This window comes from Hibiscus syriacus, unplaced genomic scaffold (assembly GCF_006381635.1).
Source record: "Hibiscus syriacus cultivar Baekdansim isolate YM2019G1 unplaced genomic scaffold, ASM638163v2 tig00110569_pilon, whole genome shotgun sequence".
Taxonomy (NCBI): domain Eukaryota; kingdom Viridiplantae; phylum Streptophyta; class Magnoliopsida; order Malvales; family Malvaceae; genus Hibiscus; species Hibiscus syriacus.
This window is the reverse complement of record NW_024062784.1, coordinates 1,428,330-1,442,034: the sequence shown is the minus strand read 5'-3', so window position 1 is coordinate 1,442,034 and position 13,705 is coordinate 1,428,330. Positions and strand designations below refer to the sequence as shown.

At 38.4% G+C, this 13,705-nt stretch overlaps 1 long non-coding RNA gene and 2 pseudogenes across 1 annotated transcript; all 3 read right to left on the bottom strand.

Moving 5' to 3' along the window:
* Positions 1-46: 46 nt before the first annotated feature.
* Positions 47-715, bottom strand: LOC120132552. The gene is made up of 3 exons (XR_005517009.1): positions 635-715; positions 233-310; positions 47-136 (listed from the first exon to the last, which is right to left on the bottom strand). It is a non-coding gene; the product is annotated as an uncharacterized LOC120132552 (long non-coding RNA).
* An 11-nt stretch (positions 716-726) lies between these two features.
* Positions 727-2,428, bottom strand: LOC120132663 (annotated as a pseudogene).
* Positions 2,429-2,627: 199 nt separating this feature from the next.
* Positions 2,628-4,704, bottom strand: LOC120132734 (annotated as a pseudogene).
* Positions 4,705-13,705: the final 9,001 nt, after the last annotated feature.

Here is a 13,705-nt window from a genome sequence, read left to right as displayed (position 1 = left end):
TTCAATTAACGGAAAAGCAATTACTGTATGAAAAGCTTGCCCGAATAAGTAATTCTCAGGTGATAGCGCTAATTTTTGCTGACGTCCAAATACCATTTCAACTTTTGGAAATGTTTTTGAGAGTTCAGAGACATCACTAGAGCCGAAAAACAAACTGTTACTACCACAGCAGAAAAACAATTAAAAGCTCTCTAGTGTTTCTATTACCGTACTCAGGGTGAGTGATACTGACCGAAGTAGAGAAGCATATATCATTGTAATTTGGATCAGGGCCATGGACCTGCTTCAAGCTATTAAGTTCTTTAAAGATCTGCAATAGAAAGATGCAAAAAATGATTAATAGAGAGAAGAAAAAGCACAAAAAAAGTGTTAAGTTTGACTGTTAAATATCAACCTGTTGAGCATGTAGCTCTCTCATGCCCTTACAACCATGTATAAAATTCCAGATAAACAGTGCAATTGTCAGAATAAAACGTCAAATATCCCCCAGACTAAGCATTAAGGAGGAAAAGTTTTAAGTCGTTTAAAAATCCACAAATTACTCAGCTTGGAGACAAAGAGGGTCCACTAAGAACATACTAATAGGTCTACTAAACTTAACAAAATATGATTCATTCATGGGAATTGATCTTACAGCTTCTTAAATGCCAAAAATGCTGCTTCTGGTAGATACGCAAATGTTGTACCACTGTCCAAAACAGTTCCATACTTTCCATCAAAGACTCTAGGTTCAGATTTAGCTGCTTCCCCGCAACATGTATCTCTCTCAATCAATGTTGTAATATGGACTGTTGCCATCCCGAAACTAGAGTAAATGTGTCAGATGTATCAATGTATTTTAGGAAGTTGATGACATATTCTATCTTGGAGATAAAATCGTTTACAAAACATACCTCCGAACAGGATCCGAATAACTAAAGACCATGTTTGATGGGGCAGATATGCCTCCAAGAACCATGGCGCCCCCACCAATCCATCCCTCCATAACATATGAGAAGAACTAATTACACCTTTCGCAACAAGTTGGTCAACACACTGAGATCACCACGACCCAATCCCATAATGCCATCAGCATGTTGACTGTAAAGGTCACCAGTTTCTTCATTTTCACAGCCAAAAACCGCACGCTGAGGCACAAGTTCACTTGATTCCCAAATGAAATGATATCCTCACCAAGGACACACTACTGCTACTCATTTCAGCATATTGTCTCTCATAAATGCATTGCACCCTGTCAGTGTCACAATTGCAATTCAAACTGCAATTTACAGGTCGGTATGAACTGGATAATTCGGGCTGAAACTTCGGATCCTGAGAAAGCGAAATCAGAAACATATTTAACAATAAACAAAAAGCAGATGACCAAAACGTAAAACTAATTATTATATATCAACAATTAAACAATCCATCTTCTATCAATATTCCAAGCTAATTTACATTCAAAATTTTCAATATTAAAAAGAAGCAATCAAATAAGCCTGAATGAAATCTCAAAACTAGAGTGATGCTTAGAAATCGAAAAAGGTCATTTCTCAAATTAGATCAGATCTAATCTAACCTGCTTGGAATACACTGTATGTCCAAAAACGATCAAGTAAATAGAAAACAAGCAGGGGAAAATCACGAACGAAAATTTAACACTACCTGATGGCTACCACATTGTTCGCAAGTGGCGCAAGGAACGTACGTAACAGTACTTCCGGTATCCACTATAAGTGCAAATTGCTGCGGAGGTGTCCCGATCCAAAGCCGCGTAGTGTAATACCTTCGAAATTTCAATTCCTCGAAAATATCAGTTAAAGAAAAAGGAAAAAAAAAAGATCAAAGACAATAATGTGATTATTTATACCCGTTTAGGACGAGATCATCGTAGAGTCTCATGCGAGCGTTTGGATGGGAAGAGTGAGAATCAGATCTTAGGAGGCGACGAGGAGAGTTCGATAAGGTTCTAGAGGAATTCTTCGGAGAAGTATAGAGAGGGAGGATCACGGCGGAAGGCGCGCCATAGTAAGTGGAGGGGGAGGGAGTGGTGATGACGATGTGGAAGGATTTGATTGGGAGAGAACACAGAAGAGGAAGATCCGACGGTTTCGACGGCGATGTTAACAAATGCCCGTGCCATGTCAAGTGCGGCGGCTCCGGCTGAGACGAATGAAATTGAAGAAAGCTCGATATCGAGATATATATATATATATTCAGCGCCTCGGAGGGTACCTGAAATGAACTTCGCACCGAACTAACTAAAATAAACAAGTAAAGAACTACAACCCCTAAACGTGTCGTTTCGGTTTCCAGCTTCCATTGTAACTTTCAATTTGTCTATAAAAAATTTGATCCGATTTGGTCTGATGTAACTATAAATAGTGTGTGTATATAACATTACACACACTATTTAAAATTACAGCTTTTGACAACATACGTATACCATCATCGTACACATAATTATATCATAGTAGCTATTCATGAGATGACTTACATTCATCTTTATGCCACTGTCTCTCAGCTTTATTTATAGAAAAGAGAAGGAAAAAAAAAAGACAAATTTAAGAAGCAATAGCAAGTGACAGACAACCCTTTTAAAAGCTAATAATAATTCTAATATTTTCAGGTTTTTTTTCACTTTCCCTGGGCAGAAAATGTTCGTTACCATGCAGATTATATCTGGAACTTTAATGCAGTGGCTCAACGACGACGTTCTGGGGTCCATTGTGGTAAACATGGACTGAAATGTTTTGAAACCACCCTTGAGTTCAGGAGTTCCACGATTGGGGTAAAGCTAACGCATCTTGGAACTTTGTATGACTCATAGAAGAACCCCTTGAAATTGAATAATCCGTTAACTCCTCAACGTGCCGTTTTGTACCACTCGTATCTCCAGAGGACCGATTGACTTGTCGGCAACTCGGCTTTGACGGTACACTGAGTTCAATGATTCCTCCATCTGTAAGCAGCATCTGCTCAAAAGTCGCCCGTTGGGGCATTAGCCGAGTCTTTAACGAGTAGTTCCCAGTAAATGACATAGTGACCCGGGATTTGATAGTGTCCGCGTAACTCGTGTAATCAACACTCTGGTGTTGAATTCCTTCAGCAAAAGAGAAGCTTTTTCTACTGCGTTTTGTAACTCGGCTTCATCGGTTTTGTCTGACTCGATGCTCAACAAAACGTTCTTTCTTCTGACGAAACGGAACTGCGGGGCCGAGTTGTGAAAGCCGATGACATGAAGATATCGCCGACTCTATAACGGCACAATCCGGCGTAAGTGGTGACAACGAGCTCATACTCTTTGCCGATTTCGACATCGGCGAGATCAACAGCGCCGGAAGGTGATGATGATTCAAGAGGCAAGAACTCAAAGTACGCCAAGTTTGGCATGATGGAGTACGCGACTTCGGATGGTTTGCACATCGGATTAAGATTGAGACCGAAGTAACACTCCGACGAACCATAAATGGTGGAAGCTATTGGCAGGCCACCACTGTAATATTCGAGTATTGAGACATATGAGCCATTGCTCCAGTTATGATAACGTCAAGGTACTTCGTGTTGGGCCAAATTCTAACGATGATTCGTTCCCAATTCTCCTTCGAACACTCCATTGTAATGAACTCAGCTAGCTCTGGATCCGGTTTCAGGATCTTCTCCATGCATTCTCGAACCGAAGCGTCGGTTACTTTAGGGTTTAATGTTCCGTTCGCGATGTCACGAGCCAGCTCTTTCCAGTTGGTTTGAGGAAGTGAATGGCTCGAAGCAAGCCGGAGGCGAAAACGGCACCGACACGAAGAACCTCGTCCCTCGTGACCAAACCACAGAGCATCTGAGCATACATGCTTTGAAAAGAGTCGGTGCAAAGGATGGCCTCGTTGGGGCTGGTGTAGACATTGAAAGGGTCATACCGGTGAGTCTTGAACTGGTCGCTGTTGTAGTAGCTGGTGAGCGTCGGGCGGGCTAATATCCCACCAGGTGTCTTTGTTGAAGCTTTAACGAACAAGAAGTAAAGTCCCTTCCCTTTGTCCAATCCAGGAACGTAACTACCACCCACCATGAAAACACAAAAATATCAAACTTTGCTTTCAACAAAGATCAAATAATATAGTATACAAAAGATTCTCACAGGTTGATTACAGGCATGAGAAGGCTATACAAGAGCTGACGACGATCTGTTTCTTCATGAATTGTTGGCAGCAGCTTCCTTTCTCCACCTGAAGTCCCAGAGCTGCAAATTAACCCCCCCACAAAAATAAAATCCATACATTATTCAGAAGCAAATCTCGGTGAAATGATTTAGAGAAGAAAACATTTTTATTTGCTAAAGATGTTACCTAGTGAGGAACTCAGAATGGGGTGAGCTGAAAAGATAGGAGACTTGTCACCATTGGCGACACGTTGAACATCAGGCTGGATATTTTCATAACCGGCGACGGGGATTCGAGACTTGAATGTCTCCCGATCCGTAGCTCCATTGAGGCCGAACCGTTTGAGATACTCGGTCTCAGCATTTCGGCTTAGGATCTCACGTAAAACCCTTTGCTGAACCGAATCAACATTTCTCGTCATCTCTTCAATGAACTGAAGAGCCTTCGCGTCCTTGTCGGACGCCAGAGAATCGAGCCGGGACGGGACAGTTGAAGCAACAGCCATGGATGTCGATATTGGGAAGCAGGAAATGCGAAGGCAAAAACAAAAGGTGCAAGGATATCGAAAATTTAAGTGATTTTTTATAAACCTAAGAATTCGACTGCTAAAGCGGTGTGGATAAGCGGAAACAAGAACGGGTTGCTTATATAGGGAAAAACCGACTGAAGAACCTTACTCTTTTTTTTTTTTTCTTTTGTCATGTGACGTGTCATATGACGTCGCCTCGTGACCGAAGCAGCTGTAAAGGACAGTACGTCATATTTTTTTATGTCCCCGACGTGTAGTATGGAAAAGAGACACGTGAGCCCCCGGAAACAATATTGGCCAAACAAATTCCGACACGTGGGTCTACATACTCTTTCAGCATGAGTTGGATATTTGTCGAACTCTAGAGCATACTGAACCACCACCGCATCACGGCACTATTCTGATTTCGGCTAATATAAAATGTCTAATTTTTGTTTGAATTAAAATTTAATTAGATTACTAGTATTGTTAAATATTATATAAGAAAAAATAATAATTATATTTAAATACTTAATATTCTTCAAAATTTTGACCGAAAATATAATCTTTAATTTGAAATAGAGAAAATAGAAAGTAAGGTTCTTAATTTTGACAACAAAATATATAATAACCATTAATTTGTGTTATGTTGGTTATATATTGACTGTCATAAGAAATATAATCATCGTAAACCTATATAGTTGTTATATATATCATATGAAAACGTTAAATGTCGTAATAAAAAATTATAATTTCTTGAGAAATGTCATACGTTTGAGATATTTTTTCCCAAAAATTCTATTATAAAAGGACCCTCCAAAATCTTACTAAGCAAATATTAATCTTATATGAAAAATTCAGAAGAGATGCAATAATTATAAGATAAATTGAATAAGTGGACTAACATCTGAAAAAAAATATTTTCTTTCAACTTTACAAGGTAAAGAGAATTTTTTTATACTTCGCTAAAGACAAAGACTTGTCTGATGTTGGCTGATTTCTAGTTGATATTAATAAGTTTTGTTGTCATCAAAGGGACAAAAGTACAAGTCATTTCTCTATAAATCGTCAGCGATGACATTCGCAAAAATAGATAATTCATTTTAATAACGAAGGTCTCATTCATACAAATGTAATATTTATACTTTTTAATCAATTTAGTACTATTGCTACTAGTAATAGACATTGTAAATTTATGGTTTATAATTTAGGGTTTTAAGTTAGTGATAAAGTATAAAATAATATAATTAAATATTTTCGATGATCAAATTGATGTGAAAACATGATATTAAACCCTTTAAGTAAAGTACATATTCGAATTTTAAATTTTATGAATGGAGTAAATTAAATTAAAAGGATATCTCATGCTAAATCTTTATAATAATTGATATAAATTAATCGATTAATTAATCAAATACCGATGATTGTAAAAAAAATAGAAAGGAATGGGGCCAGAAAGAAAACAACAAAAGATGCAAGCTAATAGAATACAACTAGCTTTCTAAGTGGACCATTTTAAAGCTCTTGCCGTAGAAAGCATAGCTAAAATGGCTACGCAATAACATAATTCCCATCACACTTTTGTTTTCTCATCTTTGTTGCTTCGAAATATGAAACATCGACCCCTCTGGACAAATTCAGAGATTGTTCTTTCTGAATATTAACTTTGATGTTAATCTAAACTCAGTTTATTCGATTGGGACGATTTTCTCGATATATCACCGGTGATCGGTATTATTATCGATCTAACACCGGTCAGATTATATTTTCTGATCTAACACCTTTAGCAGGAAAGCGTACCACTGCACCGCGTTATACGTTGATTTGGCGCCACGTGGAGTATAGCGCGCCCCCTGAACCACGCTATACGTTGACTGGGTTACACGTGGGGTATAGCGCGCTCCCTGATCCGCGCTATACGCCACGTAGGGGTATAGCACGGATTAAGGGCCGCGGTATACGCCGTACCAAAATTATATTTAACGCGGTCCCTGATCCGCGCTATATCTTTACATATAGCGCGGTGCAGGTACCGCGCCTTATATGCTTATAAATACACTCCTCCGGCTCACATCTCCTCGCATCTCTCATCTCTTATAAATTAATACAACAATTCCGTCAACGAGTAATAATTCTCGCAATATTCTAAAATTTGATTTAGAAGCTCGTGCGATTTTTCGTTATAAGGTAATTTTGTTATAATTTTTTAATTATACTTATTGTTTATTATCATTATTTGAAAAAATATTATACTAATTATTTTTAATTAATTTTTATGTTTGTAAAATTGAAAAGCGGGAGCATACGTCGAAATAGTTTTGCGGTGCAGGTAATAATATAAAATTATATTATTTAAATTATTTATGTTGATGTGTAAAAAATTTATTGTGTTATATTTTCGTTCATATATAATTTATTTAATCAGGTTTGTTTAAGTTTTTTTTTTTTGCAAATATAATATTGTCGCACTTTTAAACTCAAAGAATGGCGCGACTTTCAGCTATTGTTTATTATGATGGTGAAATTCGAGAAGATGAAACCGGCGTTGTTTTCGTATCAAATGAGCGTGTTAAAATATCATTCAAGAGAAACATAACTCTTGAGGAGCTAATAACGAAGATTTCGAGGAAGATTCATGTTGGAAGTAACAGAAGAATGTCGTCGTTGCAGTACAGATTTCCAACATCATTGTTGCCATTAACTTATACAGCGTTCGAACTTTCGAACAATGATGATGTTCAAATGATGGTTGAAGCTCAAAGTAATTATTCAGACGCCACTATTGAGATGTATGCACATTTTGTTCAAGTGAGTACTGTTCGGGGTCAATCTTTAAGCTCACACTATGGGCTGGCTGAACAAGTTGATCAAGTTGACAGTCCAACTACAATAATGTGTAATGATTTTAATGCCATAATGGGGAGACATTCATCCGCAACTCCTTACGATATATACCGAGGTGGGTCCACGAACAATCCATATGGCAACACCGCGTCCAGTTCAAGGGGAAGGTATTCATCTGCAAATCCCTTTGATCTTAATATGGAGATGCCATCGACGCAACCATCTGTACAGTTTCCATTTGACACGATGGCTTCAAGCTCTAGGGGGAGGCATTCGATTGCGAGCTGTTTCGATCTCAATGTCGATATGCCTTCCAGTTCAAGGGGAAGGCGTGCAAGTAGTAGGTTTTTCGACCTAAATGTGGAGAGCATGGAGGAACCATCATCTCCACCAGAAGAACCGCTTTATGAGCCTGGTGCGGATGGTGCTGAGACTGGACTATTCATTCACCCAGAATCACCGCAATTCAACTCCGATGATGATGAAGTTCCAGGAAATGTGGCACAAGCTGACCCTCCTGCACACATGTATGAAGCTGATTATGGTGCAATGTACGGGCCAGAATTTTCGGATATGCCTCATCTCGGTGACTATGGATATTACTCATCAATAAATGATGGTGAGTTATCTTTAGGCATGGAGTTTTCAAGCAAAGAAGAAGCGATGATGGCTATAAAAAATTACAATATCCGTAATTCTGTTCAGTCTAGAGTCAACCGATCGACGACCGAAAAATATGTATGCTATTGTGCCCAACGCGAAAATGGATGCAATTGGATGGTTCGCGTATCGAAAATGAAGAGGAAAAACAACATATGGGAACTAACAGTATACAACGGTCCTCACACATGTTGTGCTAGAGGGGTCAGCCAAGATCATATGAACTTGGACTCTGAAGTGATATGCCAAGCCATCATGCCCATGGTAAAAGCAAGCTTGGTTGGCAAAATAAAATAACATTGTCAAACTTCATGGCGAATGAGATGCATCTTACAACGAACTTCCAGGATGGTTTAGGCTGGTGCGGACGTTGAATCCTGGGACAATTATGGACTTCGAAACCTCCTATGCATACCATAATGATCGAGTTCTTCGCGATCGATGCCAATTCTACCGGTTTTTTTAGAGTTACCCACAATGCGTTAATGCTGCCAAATACTGCAAGCCTGTGGTCCAGATCGACGGGACTTTCTTGTATGGAAAATACAAGCAAGTTTTATTATTGGCAGTTGTCCAAGATGGCAATCGCAACATTCTTCCAGTTGCTTTTGCTCTTGTCGAATGAGAAGATACAAATTCTTGGGCTTTTTTTCTCCGAAATTTATGTGCACATGTTATCACGAGGGAAAAAATTTGTGTCATTTCAGATCGCGGAGCTGGGATCAAAGCAGCAATAGAGTCTTTGGGTCCAATGTGGCAACCACCCTTTGTCCAACATAGGTATTGTCTCCGACACATTGCTGCGAACTATCATGGAAGGTACAAGAAGAATGATGATCGTCAATTAATTGTGTGCATGGGTAAGTGAAAGCAAGTTAGTAAGTTATACATTTTTTGATCATTTTAATTTTGCAAAGAAAGCAAGTTAGTAAGTTATACATTTTTTGATCAGGTTACGAACTACTTCCTCGAACGTTTGAATCAATGCTTCAAGATTTATGGGCGAAGAACGAGGAAGGTTACGAATACATCAGCCTAATCGATAAAGAAATGTGGACGAACGCATATGATGGTGGATATCGATATGGACACATGACGACCAACTTGGCTGAGGTAATTAATTCAACCTTAAAGGGTGCATGTCACTTACCTGTAGCGGCTTTGGTAAAAACTACATATTTTCGTTTGGGGGCGCTTTTTACGAAGCTCGGGGGACAAGCTCAAACATGGATGCAAGGCGGTCATGTCTATCACCCTAGATTAGTTACAGATCTACATAAAAAAAATTGATGCATCAAATGGAATGTCTGTAACAAGCTTCTCTATAAGGCATGAAATGTTTCTTGTCACAGAGTTGCCCCAACCTCTTCAAGGGATTGAAGATGTGTCGTTAAGAGTAATTCTAAGGGGTAGAGCGTGAGACTGCGAGTTTTTTCAAGCTCTGAAGTATCCATACTCTCATGTGATAGCAGCTTGCTCGCATACACGTCAAGACTATAACCATTTTGTGGATCCCGTATACCTACTATCTGAAGTTTTTAAGGTATACGAATTTGAGTTTCCCCCATAGGTAATGACAAAGACCCTGATGAGGTTCAAGATTGGCTTCCAATTGTACCAAATCCGAGTTTATTGAGGGAGCGTGGTCGTCCAAAATCCAATCGAATTCATTGCGATATGGATATTCGAGAAAGATCTAGATAAGACAGAAGATGTGGCCATTGTAGAAACCCAGGACACACTAGAAAAACATGTCCACTTCTATTGTCATCAAGTAACAATTGATGAGGAAATGATGTATTTGTTTATCAAATAATAATTCTTGTATTTTAATTTGTATTTACTTCAAGTTAATGTCATTCGATAATCGCTGATAAAGATTAAAAAACGAACACAATTATTAAATTTTATCAAACTAATAACAATTTGATATTTAAATACAACAAACTTACAATAAGAATTAAATGGTAAATGATAACCAAATTAAAATAACTGATATTAAATGGTAATAAACAAAATTAACTAAAATATATTTAAAAAATGTCCAACAAATTTAACAAAATAAAGTAGATATTAAATGAGAAATAATAAAAAATTACAATTAAACAAAATAAAGTAAATACAAATATAATAAAAAAAATCTATCGATGCTTGCGTCGTAAATGTGTTCCACAGGGCTGTGGCTGTCGGTCTCGAGGAGGATTTCTTCGTATCACTGGTTCCGACTCCTCGCTGTCATCATCGACATCGTCATCGTCGTCATCGTCGTCGTCCTGAGCAGGTACATCAGGTTGATGAGGAGCTGATGACGATGAAGCACCTCCATAGAATAAGGACCCTGGAGGTGTATGACTGACTATCCCACCGTCATGCGAAAACTGGGAAAACCCAGACAACACAGAGTGTGAAAACTGTACAGGAGGTGTCTGTGTTGCGGCCATGGGTGATGAGGATGAACCCGCCAAATATTCAGCATATAAACCCCAAGTCAGATCTACAAACATAAACCCATAATAGCCTCCAGGAGGGGTCATCTGTGACGGTGGCGGGGTCATAAAACCAGGTGAAGACGACGACGACGGCATCTGGTAATGAAAAGGCGATGGCGGCATCATATATGACCGCGGCATCATATATGGTTGCGGCATCATATATGAACCGGAAGCACCTGCTCTCCGTCCACGAGTCGGGGGACGATGGTGCTGTGTCGGTGAACGTCTCTGTCGACGTTGTGGAAAGGTCTGCCCTCGTGCATCATCGGGAAGTACAAACGGTTTCCCGTTACTGTTGAACCACTCATAATAATCCTCAGTATACATCAAGAGGTCATCAAAAATGGGCTATCTACGAGGAAGGCGTCGATGTCGATCCTCCTACAACACGACCCACCCATGATGCCTCAACAGCCAATCTATATTTGTCTTGTCGCGTCTATCTAAGCTATGCAACTCGTCCATATTGCGAGGTGCTTCCGAAATTGGTTGAAAACAACCAAACTATTGGAGCACGCGATCAGTGGAGTGCCACTCGACGGTCGCATAACAGATCAGAGTGACCATCGCCATCCAAACATCTGATGGACCCCTCAACTCATGTGGGATCACCGCCCTCACATCATCAGTAGAATATGACAACCATTCAAACTAAAACAAATAATATATAATTTTTATCAAAATAATAATCTAATTATATAACTATAATCTAAAATCGGTTTTTAAACATTAAAATTCATACATGTGTGCTAGCCTTCTGATCGATTAGCACCCTAATATTTTCTAAATCATCAGGTAGCTCCTGATGATTTTTCCTATCAGTAGACCACCTATTCAAGGAAAAAAATTTGTTATACGCTATATAAAATTATTAATATACAAAATCAGTTTTATAATTACCTCAGAAGTAGTGGAAATACGAATGGTTCTTCACAACGGGACATAAAAAGGGCAATCGATACCATGCCCCAGACTGCAGCAACAGGAGACATCCGCCGATAGCATTACGCCTGTAGTCAGTGGCTCCACACATCTCCCTGTACAGCAAATCCAAAACTGCCGAGCCCCAACTGAATGATCCGGAGAGACGAAAGTCGCTAAGATGTCGCAACCACATGCAGTGAACTAGGTTGCGCGATTTGTCCGGCATCAACAACCCTCCTATCAGCTGCAGTATGCATGCCCGTGCATACATCTTAACCTCATCCTTAGAGGCGTCTGCGCTTAACTCCCGAAAATTGGCATCTAACCAATTTAACGGTATCCTACCTCCGATAAAATTTTCCGGGACACTTCCTAGACTATCCCAACACAAAGTAGTCCAAGAACCAAAAGTTATCCCCGATATCACATCTCCATCCACGGGAAGCCCCAGGTGCATTGAAACATCCTCAAGCGTGATCGTGCACTCTCCGCACGGAAGATGGAATGTGTGGGTCTCCGGCCTCCACCGTTCTACTAAGGCAGAAATCAGGTCTGGCTCTATCTTACAGTGACCCTGATATCTACCTATGTAACTGAATCCAGCCTCTACTAAATACGACAAGACACAGCTGTGTATCACTAACTTAAGATTCATAATAAAATGATCTAATACACGGTCTTTCTCCTAAAAATAAATAATTACAAAAATTAATTCTTAATCTAATAATCATGCATTAAATGAATCAACTAATTATTACTAATAATTTAAATTAAATTAAAACGTTAAAATGTTACCGTATCAGCAAAGTGTCGAGATATTTAATTCTTAATCTAATAATCATGCATTAAATAAATCAACTAAATATTACTAATAATTTAAATTAAATTAAAACGTTAAAATGTTACCGTATCAGCAAATCGTAGTGATATATGATTTTCATCTAAGTGAAGTATACTGTCTTTCATTATATATCTGCAAAAGAATTATATTAGTAAAATATTAAATAAAGTAAAAACATAATAGTAAAAATATTATAAAATATACCTTAAAAAGAGAGTATTTGAGAGAAATTTAGAGAAATTGAGAGAATTTGGTGTGATAAAAGTGATTGAAGATGTGGTATTTATAGGGAGGATGGGGACGTGAGGGGTTGGGTATTTAGGGGTATAGCGCGCCCCTTGCACCTGCTATACCCCACGTGTCAGATATCCAGGTATAGCGCGGATCAGGGGGCGCGCTATACCTACGTGACGCCAGATCACCGTATATCGCGGGGTAGGGGGCGCGCTATACCCACGTGACGCCAAATCAGCATATAGCACGGTGCAGAGGGTGCGCTTTCCTGCTAAGGGTGTTAGATCGGGAAATATAATCTGACCGGTGTTAGATCGGTAATAATACCGATCATCAGTAATATACTGGGAAAATCACCTTCGATTGGTTCAATAAATTAATAATTTTGATAATAAAGTAGCTTTAGTTAATTGATTATTTCTTATAATTTTAATACATTATTTTTTATTTATATTTTAAATGATTAAATAAATCGATTAAACTAATCGATTAAACTAATCAATTGTATACTATGATATACTAGAGCTAATAGTCACCATTACTATTTGTAGATATGTCTACTATTGATATTTTTATGTTATTGCTCTTTACCATATTTGTAGCTTATTGCTCCTACAACCAAAAATCTACAATCGAATCACAAATCACTCAATTACTAGTAAGATTACAAATGGGTCACCAATTTCAAAAAGCTACAATCTAATCACTCGATTAATCAATTGTCACAAACAAGTCATTGGATCATTAAATATTATATGGCTTTCTGATGTGGGATGTTTTATTTATTCAAAAATATTATATTTTAAGGAAATACAATCAAATCAATTAGTTGTTTGTAATAATCAAATCATGTGTCAACACGTCGATCTATTGTATATGGTATTTGATAAACCCTAAATTTCACCCTAAATTTCACCTCGATCTCCTCATTCAATTCATGAAATTAGATTCCCAAGAACCTCTCTCAAAAGCCAAGAAACCACTTCATAGCTTTTGAAATTCTTGAACCTCTATCTACGATGTCCACTATCATATGACCTTTGTCTCAGGATATGTTCTTCTTCCACTC